This window comes from Trachemys scripta, chromosome 11 (assembly GCF_013100865.1).
Source record: "Trachemys scripta elegans isolate TJP31775 chromosome 11, CAS_Tse_1.0, whole genome shotgun sequence".
NCBI lineage: Eukaryota > Metazoa > Chordata > Testudines > Emydidae > Trachemys > Trachemys scripta.
In genome coordinates, this window is record NC_048308.1 from 43,242,925 (window position 1) to 43,270,848 (window position 27,924).

The 27,924-nt window shown below is 39.6% G+C and overlaps 1 protein-coding gene across 1 annotated transcript in view; it reads right to left on the bottom strand.

The window, feature by feature from the left end:
* ZNF385B (zinc finger protein 385B) overlaps positions 1 to 21,066 on the bottom strand; it is a 299,082-nt gene extending 278,016 nt beyond the window's left edge. The window contains exon 1 of the mRNA XM_034786269.1: positions 20,974 to 21,066. The gene's annotated coding sequence lies outside the window, so the exon portion shown is untranslated. The remainder of the gene's footprint in view (positions 1 to 20,973) is intronic.
* Between the last annotated feature and the right edge of the window lie 6,858 nt (positions 21,067 to 27,924).

Sequence of the window (27,924 nt, forward strand, 5' to 3'; positions counted from 1 at the left end):
TCACTATTATTGTGTGTGTTTGTTATTCATTTAGGGTCAGATTAGGCCACCTCGCTCATGTTGAATTTCATCTTAGCTCCACTGGTCACTAAGAGACTATTTGCAGAGCAAAAAGTTGATCAGTATGAATAAAGAGGGCAGAATCTGGCCCTCAGCAGCTTGGGCTGCATTTCAACTGGTTGTTGGGCCATGGTAAATTTTCTGGAGAAAATTATGGAATAGCCATGCTTTTTTCCCATCATTCACATTTTATTAATTTTTTTTTTTAAAGTACGTACTTGTAGCCCAAACCTGCAGTCCTTTAACAAACAAAATTCCCACCAAAGACAATGGGGCTTTTGGGTGTGGGGCAGGCAGGCCAGCCAACTGACAGACAAAGCCCACACAGACACACTTATCAGGTTCAATTCTGTCTTTAGAAACGCCTGTTCAGAGAGTAGTGCATGCCAAGGGCCCAAGAGTTTATATAAATGGTCATAGACAGATGAACCATGTTTAACATGTCAAAAAGTTGTGAAATGAGTTTGCCAACACAAAAATTCTCTGCCAAACTATTCCACCCTATCTCAAAGTAGATGACAAGGCTTCTAATACAACTACTTGAGTAAGTTACCCTATAACATACACTCCAGTTACATTTCTGGCCAGAAGCTTGCAATGGATGTAAAGGGGCCTTGACTGAGCCTCTCACTTTGCACCCCAGTGAATTATAGGCACAAGCGGTAGCTCCTAAACATCGAGCTACCTGATTTGAATGTACAAGCCAATACTAAGACGTATACATTCTGTTATGTGCGTGTCCAATTTTGTGCCTGCAGTTTGTATGACCTTTCACTGGGATACAGTCTGCTTTATCATGCTTTTCAGTGAAGACAGTTCTTAATAAGTAGAAAAATTGAGTAGTTTCCATTACATGTGTGTATCAAAGGAACCCAGATTAAGCAACCTCACTAAACCTTTGAGCTCATGGTGCTCAAACATAAAAGACTCAAGAAATAGAGGTGGATAGCAGGAATGCTTTGCTCACAGGTTTGTCTTCTTGCTAATCTGAAGCCACACGAGATGTGATCAATAGTCCACTACCTCATGTGCTGAACAATCTTTCTCCTTCTGCAGAAGAACTCAATAATGACGGCTAAAAGATTTCTGTGTGACATCAGGGTTTTACTCTCACCAGTGCATTAGAAGAATCTAAACTGTTTTCTGTATCTGAATTAGATGGTAAGCCTTTTAGGGACAGTATCCATGTCATCTTATATACAATTGTACAGCATCAACCAGATTCCTGATGCTCAATAAATCATAAGTAATGAGCAAGAGGACTAAGAGCAAAACCTGGGTACACCTGAAATCATAGGAATTTTGCCATTGACTTCAACAGGCCCTTAAAAGAGTATAACATGCACATAGAACAGCATAACCAAATGGGCATTTTTTTCCCTCAAAATATTTTCCTTAATCCCTAGTAACACCCACTTGAAGCATATTATTTTGGCTGCCTGGCTGAATATGAATTCACCTGAGGAATGGATTAATTGTATACAAAATCACCTTTAGATATTATAAATGATGGATTAGCTGAAACTAATCCAAACCTTTTTAAAGAATCCCTCAGCCCCAAAGACCTACTGCCTTTTCCTGTATCAGTCTGACTGACTGCTTAGACAAGGGTTTACCAGCCTGCACAGTTAGTATTCTTGGTGTTCTTAAAGCAAGTAAATAGGTGGATGAGTGCCACCAAGTTAAAATGCTTTTCCTTTTGCATTCAACTTATCTGATCTCTTTGGGGAATGGCCACATTCTTGGGTCAGCACCCATTTTCTTGGGAAGATTTAAGAGAGAAGACAAGCTACTTATGATCATTAAAGATCCTACAACTTGCTTTAAAAAAAAAAAAAAAAAAAAAAAAAAAAAAAGGTAGCTCGAAAATTAGGAGCTACCTTATTTGAGTGCAGCAACAGCAAGCATTAAACCCAGTGTCCTTATCACTTTTAAGTGCATTCTGCCTAAGTGCAGTCAGTTTCAAGAGGATATAGTATTTTTCTTCACTTCATACCGTACATTTAGGCTTGGGAGAATACGTATATTTTTTTTTATAATTCTGACAGATATCGATGTTTATATTTAAACATTTTTATTATACTAATTTAAATAGTCAGGAAACTATGGGCAGGTCAGGCAATGGCAGGAGGTCAGACTAATTATTTAATAACAGGAGACATTGAGATTTAAAAAGTTTAAGCTTTATAAAGTTAAAACTCAAATTGTTGACATCATGTCAAAACAAAGTAAATATCCTTAAATCAAACTAAAATTCTCAAGCAGAATTTTTCTTACTTTACCTATCTGTAAATGTTGATCATCATTGAGGGAAATAGTTTTTTCATTGGTTTGTGCATATATGGTGAAATTGACATTTATTGACATTACCAATAAAAACCTAATCCTAAAACTGTAATGTTGCGGTACAGTGTTAAACAGCTGTCACTTGTCACTCTGAAGATGGCTGCATTCTAGTGATAAGCATCAAGATTTCTGTTTATAAAGCACATTTGGATCATTTGTGGTGAAAGGTACTAGACAAATGTATGTTATATATTCATTTATCTAGCAACAGTGCTAAGTACCTGTCTTATCGTTTACAAGGCATCAGTGGTTTGCTGTGTTTAAAATTCTGAAGCCATGGCTATAAAGGCGGTGAATGATTTTTTTAAAAACCTTTAGCACTATAATTTGAACAGTATCTGAATCCTTCCTGCAACACCAGACCTCCCTTAAGGCACAAACAAGGCTACACCATCCCTGTTTAATTACACTGTTTGGTGGAATAGCTACCTTGTTACATTTCTATAACATAAAAAGAAAAAGTTATGATGATAGCTCATTGGCGCTATTGCTCATCCCCCAATCTGAGGATGAACAGACTGCCTTTCATCTGATCCCTGACCTATGATTTATCTGGCGTTGGGAGGTCCTACCAGGAGTTACAACTGCTGCCAGTATAGCCCTCAAGGTCATTCCCAGTGTGTAAAGAGAAGGATTTGAAGGGTAGTTAACGGGGTGGGGGGGAAGTCAGCTGATTTTTAAAAAGAAATTCACACCAGACAAGAGTCACACCCCTGAGAACATTATGGTACATTTGAAAAAACAGGGTGACAAACTGCTTACAAGGGACTGCTCCTGCTCCCATTGAAATAAGTCATAGCAAACTCCCACTGACTTCCATGGGAGCAAGATAGAGTCCTAATCAAATAAAATTAAATACAGTAGCTATGCTCACTATAGGAGTTCAGAATTATATTTCAAATTAATTCTTGTGTAAGAAAGAGTTCGGAATGAATAAATCAGTGCTCTAAAACTCAGCATGACAGTGAACTCATAGCATGACAGTGAACTCATTTGGGAGCTACAGCTGTTGTGCTTTAGGGATTTGGATTGAAATCCATCATTATCTTACAGTTAATACTCTTTCATGGACCAATCAGTGGTCATATGGTGTTTACCAACCCTGATCACTTAACCCACTTGAATGGCCTTTGTGCTATAAATTTGTACCTCAATACAATCAGATTACTTCTAATCTAAATGATTTGTGTCCTTTATGGGAGAGAGAAATCCTAATCCCTATGTTCCTAAAGCATAGTAAACCTAAACACTGCTAGTGTGGGTTTTCAGTTTTTCTATGTTTATGACAGGTGCATAAAACATACTAAGATAGCAAATACTTTATGTTGATTGTACCAAGACTACTTTTAGTTTTAAAGATAGTCTGAGTTTCCTCCATACAGGGGAAAAAAGAAGGAAAGGAAAGGAAAAGGGTAAAACATTGTGTTCTGCAATACTGAAGAAGCCATCACAAACATGCAAACAAAGCAGTAAGTGGGGTAAGGTTTAAGATAGGTTTAAACCATTTCTAAGACAAGCATTACTTATTAAGCATGAAATGGCACTGTACATTTCACAGCAAAAAACATTATTTAAAAATAAAGTGGGGTGAGATGTGAAGGACATTTTTGTATTATTTATTGAACAAATGCATGTGGTATCTGATAATAGTCCCTGGTTTCCAATAACAAATCTGCCTTAGAATGAATGTGAAACATTGGGTAGACAGTTAATTCTTCATTGAAGCTTAACTGTAGAGCACAAATGAAAGACCATACTTACAGAGAAACTGCACTGCAATATGAAAGTCTAATCACTACATTTAATTACACTGAACCCTAATACATTTAGGGCTTGCCTACCCATGGAGCTATTCAGGAGTAACTCCCTGATATGAACACACTTATTCCAGAATAAGAGTGCCTTGTGTTAATCTGAACAGGAACAAGGCCCTCTTATTCCAGAATAAGAGCATCCACACAGAGGTTAATCAGGAATAGCTATTTTGCTTTAAAATTCATACCCTACCTTAAATCAGAAAACTTTAAAATGTAAACATGCACTCAGGTTCTAACCCTGCAAATGCATCTACATGGAACCCCACTAAATCATTGGGAATGTGTGTGCAATTGAATTCACAGGATTGGAGCCTTATATTCCCAAGAGCCTGTGCTTTAAAAACACCAGAGACAAAGAACCATAATAATTTGCTAATTTAATAGCTGCCTGATGGTGACAATGTTTAGGATGCTTGGCAACCATTTGAATGATAGAGGCTGCCAATTTTGTTCCGTTAGCTTTTGTGAGTACACACACACACACACACACACCCCTACCCTGCTTACCATAGAGAAATTGAGACAAATGTCTAACAATTGCCTGCAAAACATATCACCTTATGAAATACAAATCAGATCACATCATAAGTACTTGGATAAAGATCTCCAGAGAAAACGCAAGGTGCTCCAGGAAGTTGTGTTGGTAACTGAGGTCCTCAAATTTGCACTGACTTATTTAAATGATTACAAACCCCTGCATGGACGCTCACGTTTCATTTGAAGAGCAATCATTAATTTAAATCTCTCCCTAGCTGACTTAACCTGAACTGAAATAAGAGTATCCATCCTTTCAAGCTGTGCTGGCTTCACATAGAACCACGCACATTTGTAGGATTTCCATGAATGTTGGCTGTTTTTCTGATAGAAACATGATGGACAAAGGAGTCAGATCCAGAAACAACTATGGTTCACTATGTCCTTTGGCACAGTGCACACATGAATTACAGAGATTACAAACTCTGCTGTGAATTTTGCAAGTTCTGTGAGCCCTGATGTATTTATTGATATTTTGAGTGACAGTTTAATAGAGTGGCCTGTAAATTCTGTGAGCCCTGAAATATTTATTAATGAAGTGACGGACTTGGCAATACTAAATACATTACCCGGAATCTTTTGTAAGTCCTGAAATGAACTCAACAAGTAAATATTAGGATATATTTTAGGTGTAAAAACAAACAGATTAAAAGGAAGGGTAAAGAATTTTTTTCTACACAAAAGCAACTGAAGTTATCAAAGTGGCTGTTTGAAAACATACCAAGAAAATCCACAATTGACAGAAGTTAAAAACAAAAACAAAAAACAAACAAAAAAACCACACACTTGTGGTCAACATCAAGAAATCTAAACTCATTAAAATACTGTTTCTCTAATGAGAATTTAAACAAATTAAGTTACAACTAGATTCACAACTTATGATCTGGCTGCATCAAAATTGATTAAATTTGAGCAAAATATAAATAAAAATGCATGACTTTTCACCTTAAATTTTTGCTTTATTGAAGAACTGTATTTTATATTTTCCAAAACAAGAAGCAGGTGAGTGACCAGGTAACAAACAATTACAAATCACAGCAAGCTGGACCTTCCTATCCTTGCTATAGTAAATGATGAGCCTATAGTTGCTGCTTCTTTCTTCCCCACCAGTAGAGTAGTAACTAGCTAGAGAAAACCATTAAAAAATTGGAGATGTGAACACATTCTGGCTTTTCACTTCATTAAGTCATATATCATTTCTACATAGGAGCCACAGAGCTATAAATCATAGGAGACAGAATGAGAGCTAATTAAAGAGTCAACTAAGCATATAATATTGAATTGTTATGCATCAGACACTAAAATTGACAATTTTATAGAAAATATTGCCAAATATTAAAGAATTTTCAAGCAGACGCTTATTTTCTCCTCAGACAGAATTGTATATTAAAAAGCAGAAAGGTATGTGAAATACATCAACATTCAGATTTTAATTGCACAAGACCCCATACATTTTAGAGTTTGTTTTCTCATAACCAACCAACTCACATGCATACAGCATTTGGGGCCCAGTTCTACTTTCCTTGTGTACCCTAAACTCACATGGATATCAGGTCAATGGGAGTAGTTTGCAGTGGAAAGGAATACCTAGTTTGTCCTATACACATGGTGATACAAAGCTCTGATCACATCCATCTAAGATTGGAAATAGATTAAGTTTAAATATAACAGCCCATAACTCTATTTATAGGTTTCCTTGAGAAATAATAGGTTTTTAAAAAGAATTTTATATTACATTTTACCAGAGGTTTTCAAACTGTGGGGCACATCCGCTTAGGGGTGCACACAGTTTGAAAACCTCTAGAAGCTGTTGCTAAATGAAAAGCAGAAATTGGGAGGTGGGGGGATGGGGATGATCCTGCGTGCCCCCTCCCCATACGTATCATATCTGACTGTAAGATGGGGGTATGTAGTAGACAACATTATTTTGAAAGGGGTACATAGCCTAAAAAGTTTGAAAATCACTGCATTATATTATTTTATTTGTCCAGTGCTCTGTGATCGGGTGGTGAATGATCCTATTACATTCCAGTGGTTGGAGATGAAAGTGCTGTATGAATTTTTAATTTAGTGGCTTTGTATAACTAAAATCTCAATCTTAGTATTGCATTTAAGTATTATTATTTATGTAGCAGTAGTGCCTAGGAGCCCTAATCATAGTCCAGGACCCCATTATGCTAGCTGCTTTACACAAACAGAACAAAAAGAGAATCCCCTACACCAAAGAGATTACAATCTAATTAATTTTAAGTCCATTTTTCTTTTAATTTCATTTTTATTTAAATGCCCAGTTTCCATACAGCTGAACTTAAAGAAATTCACCTCTGACCTACAAAGCATGAACAGTTTCAGCTCAAAAAGGTAATTATTTGATACCTGCAGGTAATGGTTTGTTACAGCAAGTGTACATTATTCTCAGTGTTCATGCCTCAGATTTACCAGCCAAATACCTTCAGACAAGGCAAAACATATATTCCTCATCCCGGATCACATAGGATTCACAAGCCAAGTTTTTATATACCTTATTTTAAAGTGATTCTACTGGAAAAACATTTAAAACATCTCAGCAAATGAAAAACAGTTTTATTTCATGTTTGGATGACTCAAAATCTATTTTATTTATATACTGACAAGCTGAAGAGTCACATTTCCACTAAAACACTTTGGAACATACAAAGAGAAAACCAAATGAAATGGGGCCTCAGAGCATCCCCTTATGTCCTGGAATGGGAGGCAGGGGGGAGGCCAAGGAGACCAGACTTGTCCCTCTCCCTTCCCCCTGGAATTAGGTTGCAGATCTCACCTTTAAATCTGGAGGATCCCAAGGGATCTGCAGCCTTCAAATTTGTTCTATCATCCTCCGCTGCATTTGACACTACTTTTCACATAGTTTCACCATTTCTGTATATACTCAGCAAGAAAAAAAAAAGAAAAGAAAATATAGAACTAGGGTACACATTATTTTTAATGAATTAAAAAAAATCGGATATTGCTCATAAGGGTTTACTTTAAAATTCCCTTTTCTTACAATTAGTCCATTCAAAAATTTAAGTTGACAGAGTTCCTTTAAGTTAAACAACACAGAAACACACCCTTTTGATATGATCCCAAGCATAAGCAATTTAACCTCAAGAGTACTTTAAACCAGGGGTTCTCAAACTGGGGGTTGGGACCCCTCAAGGGATCGCGAGGTTATTACATGGGGGGTCGCGAGCTGTCAACCTCCACCCCAAACCCCGCTTTGCCTCCAGCATTTATAATGGTGTTAAATATATAAAAAAGTGTTTTTAATTTATAAGAAGGGTCGTACTCAAAGGCTTACTATGTGAAAGGGGTCACCAGTAAAAAAGTTTGAAAGCCACTGCTTTAAACCTTTTAGTTTAAGTTCTGAGGACCTAAAAAGAGTAATTGGAGAGAAGGGGATTTCAGGGTGCTCATCTTACAAGTTGGGACAGATAGTACAAAAATGTATACAGCCATAACTATATTGCAATGCTGCAATGAACAATGGGTGCAGCTTCAAGAATCCAAAAACTTATCAGTTAGACCCTCAAAATAATGAGTTTTTTAAATCTCAATTTGGGGTTCTTTTTATTAGCCTTCTGTTTTCCGAGTCTTTAAGGTGCACTTGTGTTTTGTTCTCAAGCTTTTCTCTACAACCTTAAGGGGGTTGGGAGAGGAGGGAAGTAAACAAAATAAAGCTTAGCTGCTCATGAAGTAACATGAATCCAGGAGCAAGGGCTTTAAGAAAAAAAAAAAAAAAAACACACACACACACCAAATATGCAAGTGTTGGCAACACTGCAAGTGGAGAGAAAGATTGCGACTGAGAAAACGGGGAGTAAACACTGAAAAATTATAACACATGCAAGGGGAGAGACTAAACTGACCAAAAAAACATTCAAGAAGTAAGAGCAGAGAGAGAGTGTTGTTGAGAAAAAAAAATCAAAATCTAAAAGGATGAATTAATCTCAGAGAAAACACACAGCAAGAGACATCAACGCAGGGCCAACGTATAGCTGTTCAACTATAAGCCAGCTCTCCCTCCTCACCCTGCCCAAAGTAAATTTGATGCAAAAGTTTTTCCATTGTTTTAGATAATTTTGCTTCTCCCCTCATTCTACAGCAACTGCACTTTTGTGAAATTTCACATACAGAACATACCCCTTGTCTTAAACTATGAAAGACCAAGAAAAGACATTCCACGCAAAGCATTATGATGATTAATATTTGGTAGTATCTAACGTCCAAATGATCACGTTTCCCACAGAATGAGACAGTGGCTATCTTTGAAATTTCTCATGTGGGAAGGGCAGAGGAAGTGTATTATATAGGTTTGTCTGTTTTTCAAATAAAAACATACAAAAATACACACACACTTTGTGATACAGGAGGAAAACAATTTTAAATAAACCAAAAAAATGTTTTGTTGAAAGAATGAAAAATTCAGTAAGTTTTTAAATAAAATGGAAAAGTATTAATTTTGTTTTAATTTTTCACAAAAAATTTGGTATATTTTGCCCAACTAACAAGTGCAACTCTGGTTATGGTAGAAAAATGTTATCCATTAGGAATGTTTTGCAGGGTTTCCTAAAGATAAGGAGAGACTGGATTCCTCTAATATCTGGAAATTTGTTGGCTGAGTGGATCTGACTGTACAAGAATGCCTTGCTTCACTAGTTCCCTGCAGCATCTCAAGTGATTTCTCAGGGATTTGATCAAGCAAAGGTAAACAAGGTGGTAGGCTGCAAAGGAGATCTTGGGGGAATATATTTCACTGTCAGAAAATTTCAGACCATCTTTTAAACTGCTAACACCAAACAATCATTATGTTACAGATTCAAAACATTGGCTAAAGCAAACAAGATTTAAGACAAGTTACTACGGCTTTCTTGTTTACTCCTCTCTTTCTTCCCCCTATTTGAACTATGTGAGCAATTGTCAAGTATTTCTTATGTGAAAATGATACTTGCCCTTAGCCAACAAATGCAGTTACTCCATACATCATTGACTGTGTAATCAACCCTGGACATGTTTTTGTCAATATCTGGATTTCACTGAAAAAGTCAGTGTAGCTTTCTGTGGTGTATGTTTGAGTTTCTTCACATTGTATTTCTTCAGGACTCCTCCCTGGGAGAGCCTACCATGTGCTCTTGGGAGAGTCAGCAGAAGTCAGACATGTTTTCCCTCTCCTCCAAACAGGAGAGGAAGAAAGGAGAGACACCACCTTAGGGGAACCCAGGCCTGCCTCGCCTTTAGGGGTGACTGTTTGCCTCTCTCAGGAATAGGTTGGGCACCTGCCTCCAGTATGAAACAAAGGTCCACAGCCTGCCCTGACTGGGTCTTCTAGCTTTTCTTCCCACTCAAAACTAGATCAACACAGCCACAAAAACCGGACCATACTGGCCTATGAAAAGCATGCATTTCATCCTTTAATATTAATTCATATACACTTTACAATAAACAAATTTATTTATAACATGTATAATTAGTGTATGTAGTTGTACAGCATACTTCGTAATAGTAGTATACTTATTATAGGCAAGACTGGTAGCATTGCTAGGTTTTCCTACACTTTCCATTGTAAGACCTAGTTGCTTGTAATTTTACCTAATTTTAACCATCTGGACTGGAGTTTTCTCCTCAGATGTCTGCCTAAGTCAGAATTTTTTTAAAAAAAAATCTCAGCTAAAACAGCTTTACTCTTCCCAAAAACTAGCCTTGGGAGAAATACATTGTTTTCCACGTGTTAAATTCTGGTAGCCATTTCTCCAAACAGCTCTAGTGCCTACAAGCTTTGGAACAGGAATGTAAAATTTGGCAGGGGAGTCACCCTGGTGTCAGGGATGTGCCCTTTGCCATCCCCATAAAAGCCTGCCCAAAGTTGGCCAAGCTATAAGATGGGGGGGGGAGGGGGAAAAAATCACAGTTCACACATGCTCAGTAAAGACTTCTGCTTTTAACAGCTAGAACAGGGGTCAGCAATCTTTCAGAAGTGGTGTGCCGAGGCTTCATTTATTCACTCTAATTTAAGGTTTCACGTGCCAGTAATACATTTTAACATTTTTAGAAGGCCTCTTTCTATAAGTCTATAATATATAACTAAGCTATTGTTTTATGTAAAGTAAATAAGGTTTTTAAAATGTTTAAGAATCTTCATTTAAAATTAAATTAAAATGCAGAGCCCCCCGAACCGGTGGCCAGGACCCAGGCAGTGTGAGTACCACTGAAAATCAGCTCATGTGCCGCCTTTGGCACACGTGCCATAGGTTGCCTACCCCTGAGCTAGAACCTCTGAAGATTCCATCCCTACTGAACATGTTCCAGCCTCTCTCAGCTCCTAATGCTGACCACGTTGTACCTGCGCCATCCCCATGGTGTGAGTGAACATGGTCCAGACTAGGGATACATGGGTGAAGCCGGACTTTCCCTGAAATGCCTGCTCCCAGTTGCTTGGGGCCAAGCACAAGAACAGAGAGCAGGTTTTCTCCTATGATCTCAATGACCCCCTCCCCTCAGGCAGCATGGAGGAGGAAACCACCTGATCTGAATGCAGAGGGGACAAAAGTCCCATGGAGGGACAGAAAGGAGTTGATTGGGACAAGGTGTCTGGCGAGACCTGGACCGGCTGGGCAAGGAGGGGAAGAAATATTGAAACTGGGAGGGGAAATTAGGACTGGAAGCCAGTGAGTACAACATTGGGATCAGACAAGGAACTTGACAGGGGAGGGGACAGGAGGGAGGGATTGGGAGTAGCTGTACAAGGAGACACAGACTAGGAACTAGTTGAGGGGAAATGGCAGGGCAGAAAGGCAGATCTGACAAAGAGCTAGGGTACAAAGGGGAGCTGGTGATGGCTTGGCAAAGAGATGGGGACTAGGAGCCAGGGAGGAAAAAAACTGGGATAAGGAGTCAAAAAGGTGCGGGGAGGGAGGGGGAGGGGGAGAGAAATGAGATTGAATAAAGAGCCTGGGAAGGGAGACTAGGCCTGAGAGCCAGTGTTAGGGGGAAATTAAAATCAGATGAGGAGCCAGGAGCAGAGAAACAGACTGGATGGGCGAGGAGACTGGGCTGAGAAACCTCAGGTGTGGAGACTTGGACTGGGTAGGCAAGGAGAACAGGACTGGGACAATGAGCCAGGGATAGAGAAGAGATAGGACTGGGACAGGTTGGAGGTGACGAGGCAGAAAGGATCAATGGGCAAAATGGGTAGAAGAGTGTGCCCAGTAGAGAACACATTCCCCTCCACAGCCTAGAATGCAACCCAAGATTCCCGATTCTCACCATTCCTCTGCTGTCAGCAAATATCTGGGAAACCCACTGGCACAATGCAATGGTCCCCTAGCTGGTCCACATAGCAGTAATAGGTTATCTTCATCTATCAACTACTCAGTGAGCTCAAGTGGCAAAGGACTGTGCAGTGGCTCTAAAGATTCCAACCCTGCGGATGAACCATGTGGATGTCAATATGATGTCTCATGATGGAAATATTTTTTCCCCGATTCGTTTTTTTCAAAAAGCAAGGAAATTACATACAAAAATAATACACATTAAAAGATTATTAAGGTTGTAAATTCAAGTACTCAGAAGTTAGGAAATGTCAGAATTAAGGTTGCCTATGCAACTTTAATTCAGCCCTCATGTGCATATGCATTATGATAGTCTTTAATTATATGATCACGTATTCTTTTCCACAGACCCTCAGAATAATTCAGTGCACAAGATGGACCTGCTCTAGAGATGAATCGGGGCTGTGTCGTGAAGAAAGCTGTTGTCTGTAGGATCCCTGACTTCTTTTCTACACAAGTTGGAAAATGTATACGTGTGGGGATTGGACCATGACTTCTAGATTTAAAAGCATCAGCCTGTAGTAAACAAAGCAGGAGATTCCAGGAAGAGAGGATGGTCTCACCGTTAAAGCAGATGAATGCTGCCCTGAGGAGTATTGTATTCCATCCCTGCCTCTTCCACAAAATTTCTGCGCGATCCTGGGGAAATCACTTAAACCAAAACTTTCCACAGGTGGCCCATAATTCTGTGTTCCTCATTTTCTGTGCACCCAACTTGAAACTCTGAGGTCTTATTTGTAGAAATGCTGAGCACTCACAGCTACAACTGTAGGCAATGGGAGTTGGGCTTTACAACATATCAAGTACATTGAATAAATTAGGTTATAAGTGTTCCAAATTGGGCACTCAATCAGTGGAAACTTTTGACCTGTATCTAAGCCTCAGTTCCCTATCTGTAAAATGGGGGTATTGCCACCCCTCACCTCACAGGGGTATTGTGGAAAAAATTAATTGTTTATGAAGAACTCAGATACTATAGTGATGAGCCCATGAGGAAAATTAAAATTTCTTTCTTCAGAGCAGGGTTTGAATAGCATGCAGTAATTAAAGCTACATGATGGAAAATGAGAATAAGACAGAAAATTGAATAGCTGCTTATTTAAGGAACACCATCTATCCTGTGCACGGAATGAGGCAGGGGTCCTGAAGGAAAAATAGTATTTGAACATGTAATTTAAGACTATCATAATGCATATGCTCAAGGGGGTTGTAATAAGGTTGTACACAGGAAACCTGAACTCTGGCATTTCTTAAACTTTTGAATGCTTGACTTTGCAACCTTAGTGTTCTTTAATTTGTGTGTGTGATATATGGGTTTCAGTTTAAGTTTTTTTCCTTATTAATAAAAGGAACAAACTAAAACCTTAAACCAGATATGGACTCCGTACAGCTCCCAAGGTCCACCCAGGTGCAGCTAGTTACAGGATCGGGGCCTAAGATAATAGGCTGTATTTTTAGAAACAAACAAAAGTGGTGTGGAGTTATGTGCAGGATTTTTAAAAATGTTTATGAACTCCATATTAAGGTTTGTTTTAAGTTAGTAGTATTCAATCATTTTAGCTTAACTTGAAAATTTACTGAATCAAGGCACTTACACATGCGTTTATGTATAAATCAAACCTGATTCAAGGATTCATAGTCATATTAGTAGGTGCTGGAAAGAAAAAGAGGGTACAAAATCACTGGGAACTACTTCTGCTAGCTGCAAAACCCTATTTGGAGGTCCCTACTCTGCCCTTGGAAGTATTCTTCAAGAGGACTGAGTAAAGACTGCACAGGAGGAAGTGTTTACAAAGTTTCTCAACAAAACATATTTTCTCTTGAATAAATCTGTTTACTTGTAGCAGACACACTCAATTTCTCACTCTCCCCTCCCCCAAAGTTTTGTACCTCTGAAACCTGACAAAATATATACTATTGAAAAAACAATTTATTTGCTCTAATTTAAAAGTAGCAAAACACTAAAACCTAATTTCCTATTACGAACTAAGATTTTTTGAGTAAGCTACATTAGATGAGTAATGAGGGCTGCTATTTTGCATGTGCAATAAAAAAAACTCAGAAAAAATGACAATGGTTTCTCTTTTTTTAGCATGCAGATTGCATGTATACGCTCAATAGAGGCACTAACACTGTCTATCACATGAATGAGCCTTAAACTAATTAATTTCTGGAATTACATCATAAATTGTAATGGTTCCAAGGAGACCTGGAAGTCTATTGTGTTCAGAACGTATGTACTAAAAAGCATTCAATTAGAACTTGACACCATGAACTACTAAGTAAAGTCCCCTTAACATATCTTTAACCTTTGGAAATCTGCACAAACAGATAAAGAAATATGGCCTGCAGCCATAACAGCTTGTTCTGTAAGCCCATTAGATCTCACAAGCTTAGTAGGGTTGAGTGGTGTTAAGGATTCAGTTCTGAACCAATGCTACAACCAATAAACCAATCAATAAGCAGCCAGCAGGGCATTAAGAGACACCAATTCTGGAGGTGCACCTTTGGTGGTGATAAAACCAAGACCCAGAACACATAGTCATTAAAAATACCATGGCATTTTTTCAAAAGAAAATAAATTTTAATACTAATGTCTAAATCAAATTTCAACTCAAGTAACTACATTCTATCTGAGCTTCCCCTACAATTGCAATTATATACAGTATTCTTCCCTGTCTGTTCTGAACCATTTTCTAGTCTTGCTCTGTCATCAAAGCTGTCCTCAACACTGGCTATTTAATCCTCTCAACCCACCAACCTCCCATTAGGTAGGTAGGTATTACTTTACCCTATTTTACAGGTAAAACAAAGCTGACTAATGCAGAATGAGATGCCAAATAATTCAGGAAAAAAGAGTGTGTGGATGCAAGGCAATTTAACATGAAATAACTACAGTTGATCTGAAAAAAATATTCCCATGTAGACAATCCAAAAGGTAGAAAAGTCACCACCAAATACATATTTCAGCATTTAAACAGCCACCTGGATTTCCTGAGGTGCTGAGTACTCCTGCAGCTCCCACTGACTCAATGCAGCCAGCTGAGAACTTGTCTTAGTACGAGCAGGAAAAGACTAGGAAGCAATATTCTCTACAACTGGAAATTGGTCTCTGCTCCCCAGCCAAACTCAAGAGCCCAAACTGCCACAGGCTTTGTGGGTCCCTGAAGCCACCCCTTGGAGGGTGTGGACTATGAACAACTCAAGGTATTTGAGAAAATAGATCATTAAACGTTCAACCATTACCATCAGTTTACATTATCAAGGCTATCTTCACCAGTAGAAGGGCTAGAAACTTGTGTCAAAATGTAGTTATTTAAATATGGTATCAAAGTAAATGATTTGATTGTCAAAGGTTCTGAGCGCCTACAGCTCCCACTGACTGAAAGATAACCAACAACATTTCACCATTATCTAAATACCTAAATTTAAAAGTAGGACCCTATCTAAAATTTGAACGTTTTTGACATTACTGTAATAAAAAAGAAAGCGGAGATCATTCTTTGCACTTCGTTTTCCAAAATCTGGAAGCGTATGGGAGGTTGTGGGCCCCCAAAACTTGCAGTCTAGTTATTGTTCTACAAGTACTGTGTTCCACGACAGATGTAGTGAAACTCCAGCAGGGAAAATTGACTCTCAAGAGAGGATGATGAGGCTCAGTTACTGCCCGTAAAATGCTAGGGGATACTTAATTGAAAGATACTAAGGGCAAAGTTTTTTTTTTACAAACATGTGCACGTACACAAAGATTGTCTTCCAATCTGTTTGACTGCAAAAAAAGCCAACATTTTAAGTGTTAATACAGTAATCAGACCACAGAAAATGTACCATAAATTTATGCTGTTTCAACAAATAAAAGTAGAATTATTTCACTTTAAAACATTAGCTAAAATATCAGTTTATTTCAGTCAACATAATACTAGTCCAATGAGCAAAGGATCAAAAGAATATTGGACAGTTGTAGTGTATCTAGGAAATTATTAATAGAACTTGCCATTTATAAAACCTGCCTGGCAATTAAACAATAATGTGGTAAATTAACAATAATGGTAAGTGAAGATTTGAACTGCACTGATATACTTAGATTAGCTCACCAGGCTTCTGTTTCTACAAACCTCAGCAGCTCAGGTTCTCTAATGCATTTTTAACATGTCAATTAATACGTTGTTTATAGAAGGTGATGTCAGTTTCAGCTAATACACTAGAAATATCACAGTTCTGTGCAGAATGTGTAACATCTGTGTTAAAACTGTATGCTATTACATTTTAGAGATTAAAAAGAATTATAGCAGAAAATCTGATGAGAAAGCTCATCTAAAAGGGCAATATGCAATAAAATTACAAAATTAATGGGCATGTTTCATCAATCTTTGGCATAGTATGTTAGGCAATGAAATACGATACATTGCAGGGCCCAGAAAGAAGGTGTTTTCTGTGAACAGAGCAAGACTATTAAAACTTCCTAACATTAAGCAGCCTACAAAATTGACTGAATATTTGGTGATCACGTAAATTGCTTAAATAATGTCAGCATTGTTGCTAAATAAGCATCAGGTATACTTTACTACAACACATCCCTGCATTGTAATGTTAACCATTATTTCTTAAATGTACTAACCATTATTTCTTAAGCACTTTCGGCAGTCAGAAAAGATACAGTGTAGCTATATGACCCGATTGTGTCTTTATAATTTACATTAGAAAGAATACTTTACCCAATAATTTGCTACATATACTGTAATGACAATATCTTTTATATTAAGACTTTTAAAACAAATTAATTAACAGGAAATAGATCTCTCTCAAGAATCCAAACACACCAAGGACTTTATTTTGAAAGGAATTTCTTTGTTTTGATACTGCTAAATATTTACCATGATGTTTTAAAAAATAGAAACAAATTCATATTGAAAACCTATTACAGTTAGTTTAACCAGGCTTGTTTGGACAGCAAAAAAATGCAACAAAATATTCCACAGTTAATGGGAATCTCTGTAAATTTTATATTTACACACAAAGTAAGAACAGAAAACTGTATCATTTGGCAAATATTTGATTTGCATTCACAAGTTTAAGTAAGCAAAGTCTGTGATCAAAACCTATTTACGTGTACAGCTGGTGGAATACTTGCTTTATGACTGCACACAAGAACAAATTTATTATAATTCTTTCAACCCTCTGTGCATTCCGACAGCATGCTGAGAACATTAACTCAATAGTCATGGGTTCAACTGAAGAATCATAGGTATAATAAATCATAGGTTATTATAAATGTAATATTTTGCTATTAAAATATCTACTGCCACTAGCTTTCTGCGTGACTTGTGTCAAGTAAAATATATATGTGCCTCAGCTTACAAAATAGGTATAATACTCATAGTATTGTTATGGGTAAAGTATTGTTTAAATGCTTTGATACTCTTGGATGAAGTGCAAAGTATTTGTTTCCATTTTGTAGCTTTCTCCACCGCTAGTTTGAAAAAAAAAATCTATATATTTAAAGAAAAACCCACTGTTGCATCAAAAAAGTATTATAAAGGTAATTAATAAAGAGCAGACGTTTAACACTCAAGCTACTCAGACTGTGAAGCCATCTTTTTCTTCTGAACAAGTAAAGATGACCTGATCTTTGCAACTTGACTTCAGTATATCAGGAGGGACAACCTTCCAGTGAACTTCTATACCCAGTTACATCCTGGCACAGACTGACAAGTTCTTCAGGATTCAGTGTTCCATTCCAACTGGACTATATGTTAAGTAATACTAATGTCTTTATTTCATAAGTTCTCCAATTCTAAGGACAACCAGGCTGTAACTCCAGTCCTCAAACCACTGGTAGTCCATGGCACTGCTTCTCTTACAATTGCCTGACAGATGTCAGACTTCATGCAGTTACACTTGCTGCTAACTGTAGCCCAGTCTTGGACTGAGGATTTCAAAAGGCATTAAAAAACCCAGAACAGATTAAACTCACTAAAACAAGCTCCTCTGTGGCTGCTTCATGACTGCAGTCCTTATCTTTGGTAGAAATTCAGCTGAGATCAAATTTGAAGACACCACCAACATGAGAGAGATAACAAATGGAATAGAACAAAATTAAAGGGAGAAAGCCCCTTGAAAAGAACAAAACATTGGGGCCTGCAGTGAGTAAGGGGAGAGTCTCTACTAGTGCATGTTCCTCCATCTGGGAGAGTAAGTACAGCACAGATGCAACAAGAGGATAGAATCAAGCAGCTACTACCATCACATTACAGTTTGTCGTCATCTTGTCTCTTTAATACTATCCTATTTCTAATATTACTTTTCCATTTAACCAGGTATCATTTGACAAAGAAAAGGTGTGGGGAAAGGATTAGGAAATATAATTTGGAGGTAGTAGTCCACAAAGGGACATTTATGTTATGTGGTCCATGATATGCAAGATGTTAAAACAAGCAACAGTAGAGGGAAGTTGAGAATATACATCACAACTCCAGAATCCTGCAGACATAAATCAAACTAACAACTATCATATAATCTCACTCCACAGCTGTTTGGCAAAGTAATGAGCATTATGTACTGGAGCTATTTGTGGGGAAGGAATCACGCAAAACACAAAGACAACTGGACATGGGGAAGATAATCAGAAATCCTCCTCACGCCCCACCACAACATAACCTCCTTCCCTTCCCTCAGTAGCCAACAGACTTGGTGAGGGGAAAAACAGCAAAGACACAGCTCTTTAGAAAGGGAAAGGGAGTGTAACAGATCATGAGGAGACTGAAGGAAGGAGGGCTAGTATAACAGACACCCCCCTCCTCCAACAGCCCTGCGGTATGCAAGAAAGAAAACACTTTTTCTACCTTTCAGCAGCCAAAGAGTTGAGATATGGAAGAGCTATCACCACATACTCACTAGATAGAGACTGCCTCGAAAGGCAGAAACTCCAAGCAGGGATCTAGGGACAGCACCCTTTATCTTCCAAGCAATGTGGATTTCTCACCAGAGTGTTGCCCTTACTTCTCACACACCTCTCTTATGGCTAAAGTTTCTTTGTCAACCATTAGTTTTAAATAAGAGCTAGATGACCTTTTCATACTGTTATTCAATCAGGTACTAAAACATGTATGTTCTTTTTAATGTTAGATCACTTATTTTGATCCATCTTTTGCTATTTGTAGAAATAAACCATTGATGCAGCATCAAAAAGAATTAATAATAAAACATCTATTAGCTTTATTGGTAGGTATATACATTTCTAAATTTATCTAGTAGTTATTTTTAAAGAACTTCCTCACTAAATACCACTAGTATATTACCAGAATAAGACTCATCACATTAGGCAGTTTCCACCTCCCTACCTGTAATACAGTAAGTAGCTGTAACTTAGTTTTGAAGTCCTTTTATACATTTTGACTGATCCCACATTTTTAAAGTACAATATTCTTTAACACAGACTAGCCATTCTATTGAAGCTTGATATTCAAGTGCTAATAGCTTGCAGGTTCAAGAAGCATTTAGCTGGTATGATAGTAAGCAAGGTCTCTTTTCCCAAAAATGGGAGAAGTCAACAGAAAAAGACACTTTTCAAGTTCCTCAAACACTGATGCACAGAGTAACTACTGTCACACAAATACACATGCACAGATACATATAGTTTGGAATGCCTCAAAGGAACAATTTTCAGGTATAAAAATGTTATTAAAGCTAATAATATATGTGCTGCCAAAGCACATAGGTACTCACTTAGTAATAAATTTTCAATGCATATGCTAGACCTTTGTCAACTTTTATGCTCATGATTTTGAGCTGGGGTGCGGTGTAGAAATAGCTAAGCATCACAAAGGCAAGTTTTGAAAACTAAGAACAGAAGGCTCTCCAGGACCCCAAATCTAGCATTTTGCATGGAAAATTGATTGTCACTCATACCTACAGTATTCGGAGCCTTGTCCCCAAATAACCTACAATGCCAAGCACTTACACCTATGCTATGTAATTAGATCATCAAGGATGATTCCTTAAAGTAGGTTAATGCCTCTTTTGTTAGGGAAATTCACCTTTCCAAAAGCTTCCCTGATCTATAAAGAGAGCCAAGCTGTGCTAGTGTAACTATAACGAACTCCTACTCAAGAAGCAGGAAAAATAGAACTAATCTTAAAGCAAAGCAAAAAACCGCATACCTTTTAGAGAAAAGAAACATTGCGATGCAAACCTTATTCATGACTAAAGAGACTGACCTAGTTAGAAAAATGGGTTATACTTTCTAGCAATAAATTAGTGGCTGCAGCATAAAACGAAAACCCCCAACACACGGGGAAAGAAATTTGATACAGCACATGGGAAGCCCAGTATAAAACCGTTAAAAAGAGAAAAGGAGCCGGTACGGATACACAATACGGCCACACACCTTGAGTTTACAGGAGACGCTTTTAAGTTACGGTGGGGACCGCGCGCACCTGCAGCAGTGGCCGCTGCAAAGGACCCGGGCAGCCCGTTCGCTCGGCGCTGGGACACCCGAGCCCCCGGCCCCCGCGGCCAGAGCGCCGGGCTGGCGCAGCGCTGCGAGCGAGGCACAGCGGCTCTGTTCCCCCGAGCTGCCGGGAACCTGCCCGTGCACCCCCAGGAGCGCTCACCCTAACCCCGGCAAGCCCCGGCCGCCCCTGCTCCACGGGCACTTGGGGGCGAGCGAGCCGCTACCCTGGCGGGAGCGGGAGGCACCGTGCGGAAGCGGCGCTTTCCGCGCGGACCGTCGCCTGGCACAGCCCCAGGGCACGGCCAACTCTGGCCCCAGCTCGCCCCTGGGGCAGACCCTCCCCAGCCGCAAGTTACAACAGCCCCTCCCCCGGCTGGGAGCCGGCCCGCCCGCCGGGACACCGCTCCCCTCTTACCCTGCCCGGGCGCCGGGCTCCAGCTCCTCCGGCGCGCGGGGATGGCAGGCGAGCGCGGCTCAGCCGCCGCCACATCAGGCAGCGCGTCCCACTTACTCCGCGCTGGAGCAGCTACAGGCTGGCCCCGGGCGCATGCGTCAAAACTGGCCCTGAGCCACCCCGCCGCCCAGGTGAGCGGGACGTGGGCGCGCGAGCGCGACCCGCAGGTGAATGGGCGCGTGCCGGCAGGGCGCAGGGAAACCCCGCGCGGGAGCGCAGGCAAACAGCGCACTTGGGCATGCACGCGGGTGGGCGCGCCCCAACTCTGTGTGACCTACATATAGAGGGGTGTGGCTGCACCATTCCGTCGTGTGCACACAAGTGTGGCTTCCCGTTCATGTGGACGCGCGACTGAGTGTGTATGTAGGTGTTTACAGTGGGTTTAGGCTTGTGCATGTGTGGTCACTGTCTCACGTCCCGCCAGAACACTTCCTGCAGTAGTTAGTGGGGAAGGCTTCATCCATCAAGTTTTCCCACAGTCCAGGTATTTTTGTTTGTGTCCTTTAAAGACAACCTTCTTAAGGTGAAGGAGCTGCGGTTCTTCCCTGTTCCAGACTCACAGCTTTAAGGGTTCTGGGGTTCTACATAACTTTCCCCAAGGCCAGGATGAAATTGGCAGGAGTGATCAGTTTCATTGCTGTATTGGGAGCCCTGTAGGACTGAAACGCCTAAGAACATGGCAGTTTTGCTCAGCGGAGGCAACTGCAGCTGTTCACAGAAACAAAGGAGGATGACCAGAAAGATAGTTGGTAGGAGACTAGTATAGTCAGGGTGAAATTAAGACAATCCGGTGCACAGAAAAACTGCAGGTAGAGTCTCTCTGGGTTTGCCCACATTTCCTGACAAGTTTCAGACTTAAAATTAAGGCAATTCACACCTCTAGGAACATTTGTTTCAGACTGTCTGCAAATTCAGGTAGGTCAGGCACAGGTAGATTATATTTTCAAGCTTTGCTGTGCATGCATGAAGGCTAGAAAAAATTTTGTGAAAAAAAACCCCAAACAACCCCTGAGATTCTGTTCTCTTCAGGTGACTCCAACAGCTGTAGTCTTAGGTGCAGCCCTATAGTGCCCGGTCTTTAGGTTGGCCCAGGGTAGAGTTGTTGAGATCCTCTGTTTTGCTCAGTAGCAGGGCAGACTAGGAGACATGTCTCCTCTCCACCCCTATCTTTGCCTAGACCAGAGAGCTTGGGGTGGGGAAAAAAGGCTCTTTATCCCATATATTTGGCTATTTCAGCAGGAATAGGAAGACACCTGTCAGCTGGGAGGTTGATATGAAAAATGGAGCCCTTCATGAAGGAACAGGGAGCATAGCCTTGTAGGAATCCCAGCAATTCAGAGGTAGAGGAGGGTGGGCTTCTCACCCAGGCATTACCCCAGTGCTTTGCAGGTGGGCCTCCTTAGTCTTTCCTACCAGATTCCAGCTATGATAGATGTAGTAGTCTATCTCCTAAACTGTACAAGTGCAGAGAGAAAAAGAGTGTGTGGTGTGCACATATATGGGTTTAAATTCTTTCCCTCCCTAGCTCTGGTGAGAGTAGTTGCGGGATTTATACAGATCATCTTCAGTTACATACCCACAAAGCAAGAGGCACTCAAACAGATCAGTTTTGCAGTGTCTGAGTCCTCCCTTGCAAAACCAAACTACTGCTAAAACTAATCCAAAAAAAATGTGTGAGTGGCTGGTCTGCCAAAGTATCCCAAAACATCCGTGGTAATGGCAAAGAGTTTCAAAAGGTACAGCAAAGTGGCCCACATCCAAGACAAATGATGGAGCAGATGCTTCAAAGATTACTCAAACAGAAGGAGAGGAAAATCTGTATAGGAAATAATCGGTTGCAGTATATTTTTTTCCTTTGGCAAATTTAGAGGTTACAGACCACGGTGCCTAGCATCAATGTTTTCTGATGTAGCTGGGAATTCCCATGCCAAAAGCACCAGAACTGTGTCTCAGAAATAAAAGAACTTTGAAGAAGACATGCAGAAATACCATATTTATTTTTTCCCCCACCTTCCACTTTCACGTTGTTGGAAGGTTTTTTTATTACATTAGGTGTTCAGGAGCTCACTAGTTTCTGGCTTTAGAAAACTACCCATGAATTGTGCAAAATAACAAGGTTCTCTGTTCAAATGGTGTTAGAGCAAAAGTGGATGACAAATCTCAGAAAACAGCAATTTTACATGTACTGCATACAAAAGTCAGGGTGTTATAAATGACACCGAAGTGTTAGAGTCTGAATACAAATTAAAGAACAAATATTTAGGCTACCTACCTTCTGGAAGATGTGATTTTAAATGATGGCGGAAGCACTACAATGCTTAATCTACTTGTTTGCTACTTAGCAGAAAAGAAAAACAATTTAACACTGATTGGATAACACCTCACCATACTTCAATCTGAGCTCTTGGAAAATTGTAATTCTAGTTCTACTTAATAAAATCAAGGATTGCATCATACCTTGTTTACAGCTCACTTGGTTAGAAGATGTTTGACAGGCTCACTTATGGTTTATGGCAGGTCATTTTCAAAGTTTAGACTAATCTTCCCTTTTAAGTATTGGAGTCTAAAGTCACTTCCTCTTCAAGGTCTTAACAAACCACAAAGTCCCATCTAAATAGTTTGGACAACTAAAGAATCACTGTTCTTTGAAAGAAAATCTGTATTCTACAGACAGGAAGGGAGAAGTACTATAAATGAAGACACAATTTCCTCAGAATGTCTGGTCTCAGCTCACTCTTAATCCACCCTGGGGGATTAGATGTCACAGTAGTAAAAATCTCAGAACCTGCTCTACAATACTGCTTCCACTGTTGAAACTTCAACAATGCTAGACCAATGATGAGGAAAATGCTAGTGCAGAGAATATCAACCTTCCCTGTACAAAAGAGAAGTGCTGATCTGATGGCAGAATGCTGGACAAATCAGAATTAGAATTGATTCTCTTGAAAAAGAAGCATTCCACATGGTGCCAGACTAATTTTATGTTGGAAATGTCTAAGGCTGGGATTTTTGAGGGTCTTTCACCTTAAACCAAATTAATTAAAGTCACTAATTTCACCAATAGCTCTTTTAGTGGCAAAGATTTGCTGATGTCTAGAACAGCAGCTTCCGAACTGTGATTCACAGATCTTCCATGGTCTTTGGTGGTCTGTGGAGAGCTGGCTTTCTCTTAATTTCCATATGCTAAATCACATTAAAAGGATCTAAAATACATTATATACTTTCTTAACATTACTTTTCCATGTAAGCAATTGTTGTATGTGCCATAGGGATGTTATTCAATCTCCAAACTGATGATAGATGTCCCACAATAACCAGGAATGGGAGGGGAAGTAGTTCATGAGATATTCTCTCTATTTGAGAACATCTGGTCTGGAATGTTGTGACATTCTTCAGAATAAATAGATCTCTGTTTTGTAGAATCTCCAATCACCTTTCATAAAATGACACTTCAATGAATGGTAACAATTAGCCTACTAGAGAGAGATGTCATGGCAAGTAGATAAATGTGTATAGTTCTGAATAGCTCACATGCATTATATAGGTGAAATAAAAACTCAAAACCATTTCCTGGATCTGTCTTAAAAAGAGCTGCTCCCAATTTAGATGCTAATTTAGTCACTTAATCCATAATTTAGAGCTTCCTTATAAAGCGTTCCTTTTAAATCCTCTCACCCTATAACTCACCTTCATATAAACCCTTGGGTCCAACTTCTTACTGAGATTCCGTTCTCCAAAACATCTCACAGATCAACTCAAGAAACAAAAATATCACTGACTAACCCAAGGATTTAGAAAAAACTCTAGAAGGTAGGAAACCTTAATTAAACTGTCCAAGAGCAGCAGCTCACATCACATTTGAACTAGTTGTGCTGTGGCTACAGTCACCTCTAATGACTGCCTGATTCAAAGCCATTTTTAGGAGCTCACACATAGTCTATCCTGTCTTTCCAAGCCTGGAAGCATGTAGCCATGCTCTTTATTTTTGGGTCAGATCTTCAGCTGGAAAAAAAAATCAATGTAAATTCTGACTACGGCACTGTGCTGCCACGGGCTATCCTTGACCTTGTGGCTGGGTGTTCACACCTCAATTTTCTCTCTGTTGGCACCACAAAGTACACATACTCCATGTGCAGGAGCGGCACCAGGGTTTTTGGCGCTCTAGGCGGGGGTCCTTCCACGCTCCTGGTCTTCGGGGCACTTCGGCGGCGGGTCCCAGAGCGAATGAAGGACCTGCCGCAGAATTGCCGCCGAAGACCCGGAGCGCGGAAGAACACCCCGCTGCCGAATTGCCGCCAACGTTGGCAAAATGCTGTCCCCCCCCAAATCCTGGTGCCCTAGGTGACTGCCTAGGTCGCCTAAATGGAAGCGCCAACGCTGTCCATGTGTTGCAGTTGAGGTTCCCTTCGTTGGGGCTGTTTATTGGAATATAACATAAATGGATTTCATCCTTACACCAGGGTTCCCTGGGTCCTTTTAGTGCTTCCCGGTTCCCCAAGCCAGGGCTTCACCATCCATTTAGTTTTTTCCCCAGGGTTTTACAGCTATCCTTTATTTTCAGGGCTTCAGATACCAGTTGTCTCAGCTCCCACCTGCAGTCTCACCCACTGGTTCCCCTTGTCAGTGGACTCCCTTGACCTTTGTGTGGACACACTAGCATACCCTGCTGTTGGGTTATCTTCAGAGCAGTGTAGCCTAGTGAACAGAGCACTAGAGAGAGACTCAAGAGACCTGGGTTCTATTCCTGACTATGCCACTTGCCACTGATGAAATGTGCTGCTCTACTGATGCTAAGAGCTAGGTAGTATTATTCCTGTGTTTCTCACAGGTCTCCCACTAATCCTAGTTCACAAAGACCTTCCTGGGCACCTATCCCCACACAATCTGGACAAAGTGCTCTGCCAATCCCAGTCAAAGAATGGGTGCATTCAGTCCCACTTACAGGAGGTACCAGCTTTAGTTGCTCTCACATGATTCTTGGTCATTTGACTCAGGCACAGACTAGAGCTTTAGGCCTTACCCCTGATGGGTCTAACTCACCCCGTGACAGACACAATGACAGGTAGATTTATCCAAGTGGGTTCAAGTGTTTATTTTATCTCCCTTAAACAAGGGACTTAAATAAATAAGTGACTGAACCACTTAAAATTTTAAGGGCCTGGTTCCCACTTACAATAAAGCCTCTTTACTCCACTCTGGCAGTATGCAGAGGCCTTACATTGGGAGTAAACTATATTTATAAATGACAGCAGTGTAAAGTGGCCCTCAAAAATTTCAGATTACCATCCTCTTTTATCAACCTGGAATATGCTGATCCAATGTAAAGCATCTGCTCCAGGTTCTCTTCCCAGAACTGCCTGGTCATGAGCATAGACTTTATTTTCTTGGAGTGATTAAATGTTGGGCTTCTGCTGATCTGTCTGTTCTTCTGAGAACGTAGGCAGAAGCTTTTTACTTTTGAACTCGTAGCAAAGGTTTCCGGTATTTTTATGTAGCACATTAGCTATTCTGAAGACCTCTAGCCCTCTGTGGAAAGGAGTACCTAGCAAGCTTTCTAACTCTGTAGGCTGGATTCTGGCCATATGGTCATCACATAAGATAAGACATTGTGGGACCAAGAGAACACCTTCCTGGCTAACATGCATTGATTTTCTAGCTATTGTAATACAACAGTACTGCTTTGTTTTCACGGTACTTCATCTGCAGAAATAAATGGTGTGTCTGGTGCTCATTTACCCTTTTCTTTAACTGCCTTCTCCAGTAACTTATTTAATATGTTTATTACTCCTGAGAAATACTACAGCTAAGAGGGAGTTAAAAAAGCTCAAGGATAATCTAAAATTAAGGAAATGAGAACTAAATGGAGAGTGCAGGCAGAAGCAGTGTTTCTATTTACTATCAATCCTCCTCAATTGTAAAAGCTTCTAAGAGCTCACCTTGAAGTTTCCTCTTTCTCACTGAGAATTTACCTAGATTCCATAACTTCATATTCTTGATTTTTTAATTGATATTGGAGATCTTCTTTGCTGCTGTACATTGCAGCCTTTCAAAGATAATGTCCTTTCTATAGTATAGTGATCTGTTTTGCCTGTAACATTCCACATGGGTATGAAGAAATGCTTTAGACAGTTTTTGGCTTGCTATTTTATCTCTTTGCTACTGTTGGCTAGCATGTTGTTTGCCTTTTTTAGTACTGTTGTGTACAGAGATGATGATTTTTCCATATTAGTCTCCACAGCCTTTTCCTGATCAGTGTACTGGATGATTGTTCCATTTAACACATACTCCCTAGCTTGGTTTTTTGCTCCAAGACTAATTGATAGTATATTTGTTTGCATTAAACAGTATTTGCCACATACTGGTATAATTACTTAAGCAATACAAAGCCAGTTCTACATCTAATTGCATTGTGCTTCCTTATTTGCTATAATTCTACAATTTTAATATAATTTGCCTAGTTTGAGATGTTGTTTCAGTACTTTCATCCACATCATTGACTCTTCATGTTCTTTATACTTTGCAATTTGAAAAGCTTCCTTCTATGTATGGTTACCATATGTATTCTATGTATATATAGTAATCATTTACCAGTTGTTGGGTGTTTTTGTTTTGTTTTTAATCTAGCACCTTACTTTGACTCCTCTGTTAGAGCTGGAAAAAAATTCTACAATCTCTTTCTCAAAATTTTTACCCATTTTTCATTGTAAAAGAAATAGTTTGATTGAAATTTTCTGACCAGCATTAACCTAATCTATGATTCTATTTTAGTGATTAATGTCTGATACAGAGTGCTATAAAAAAATCTAAGTATCCGCAGACTTTGCCTTATGGAAGTACTATGGTGAAAGAACTTCACCTGATTAATTACATATGATCTTCCATACCTGAATCCATGCTGGCTGTCCTTAACTA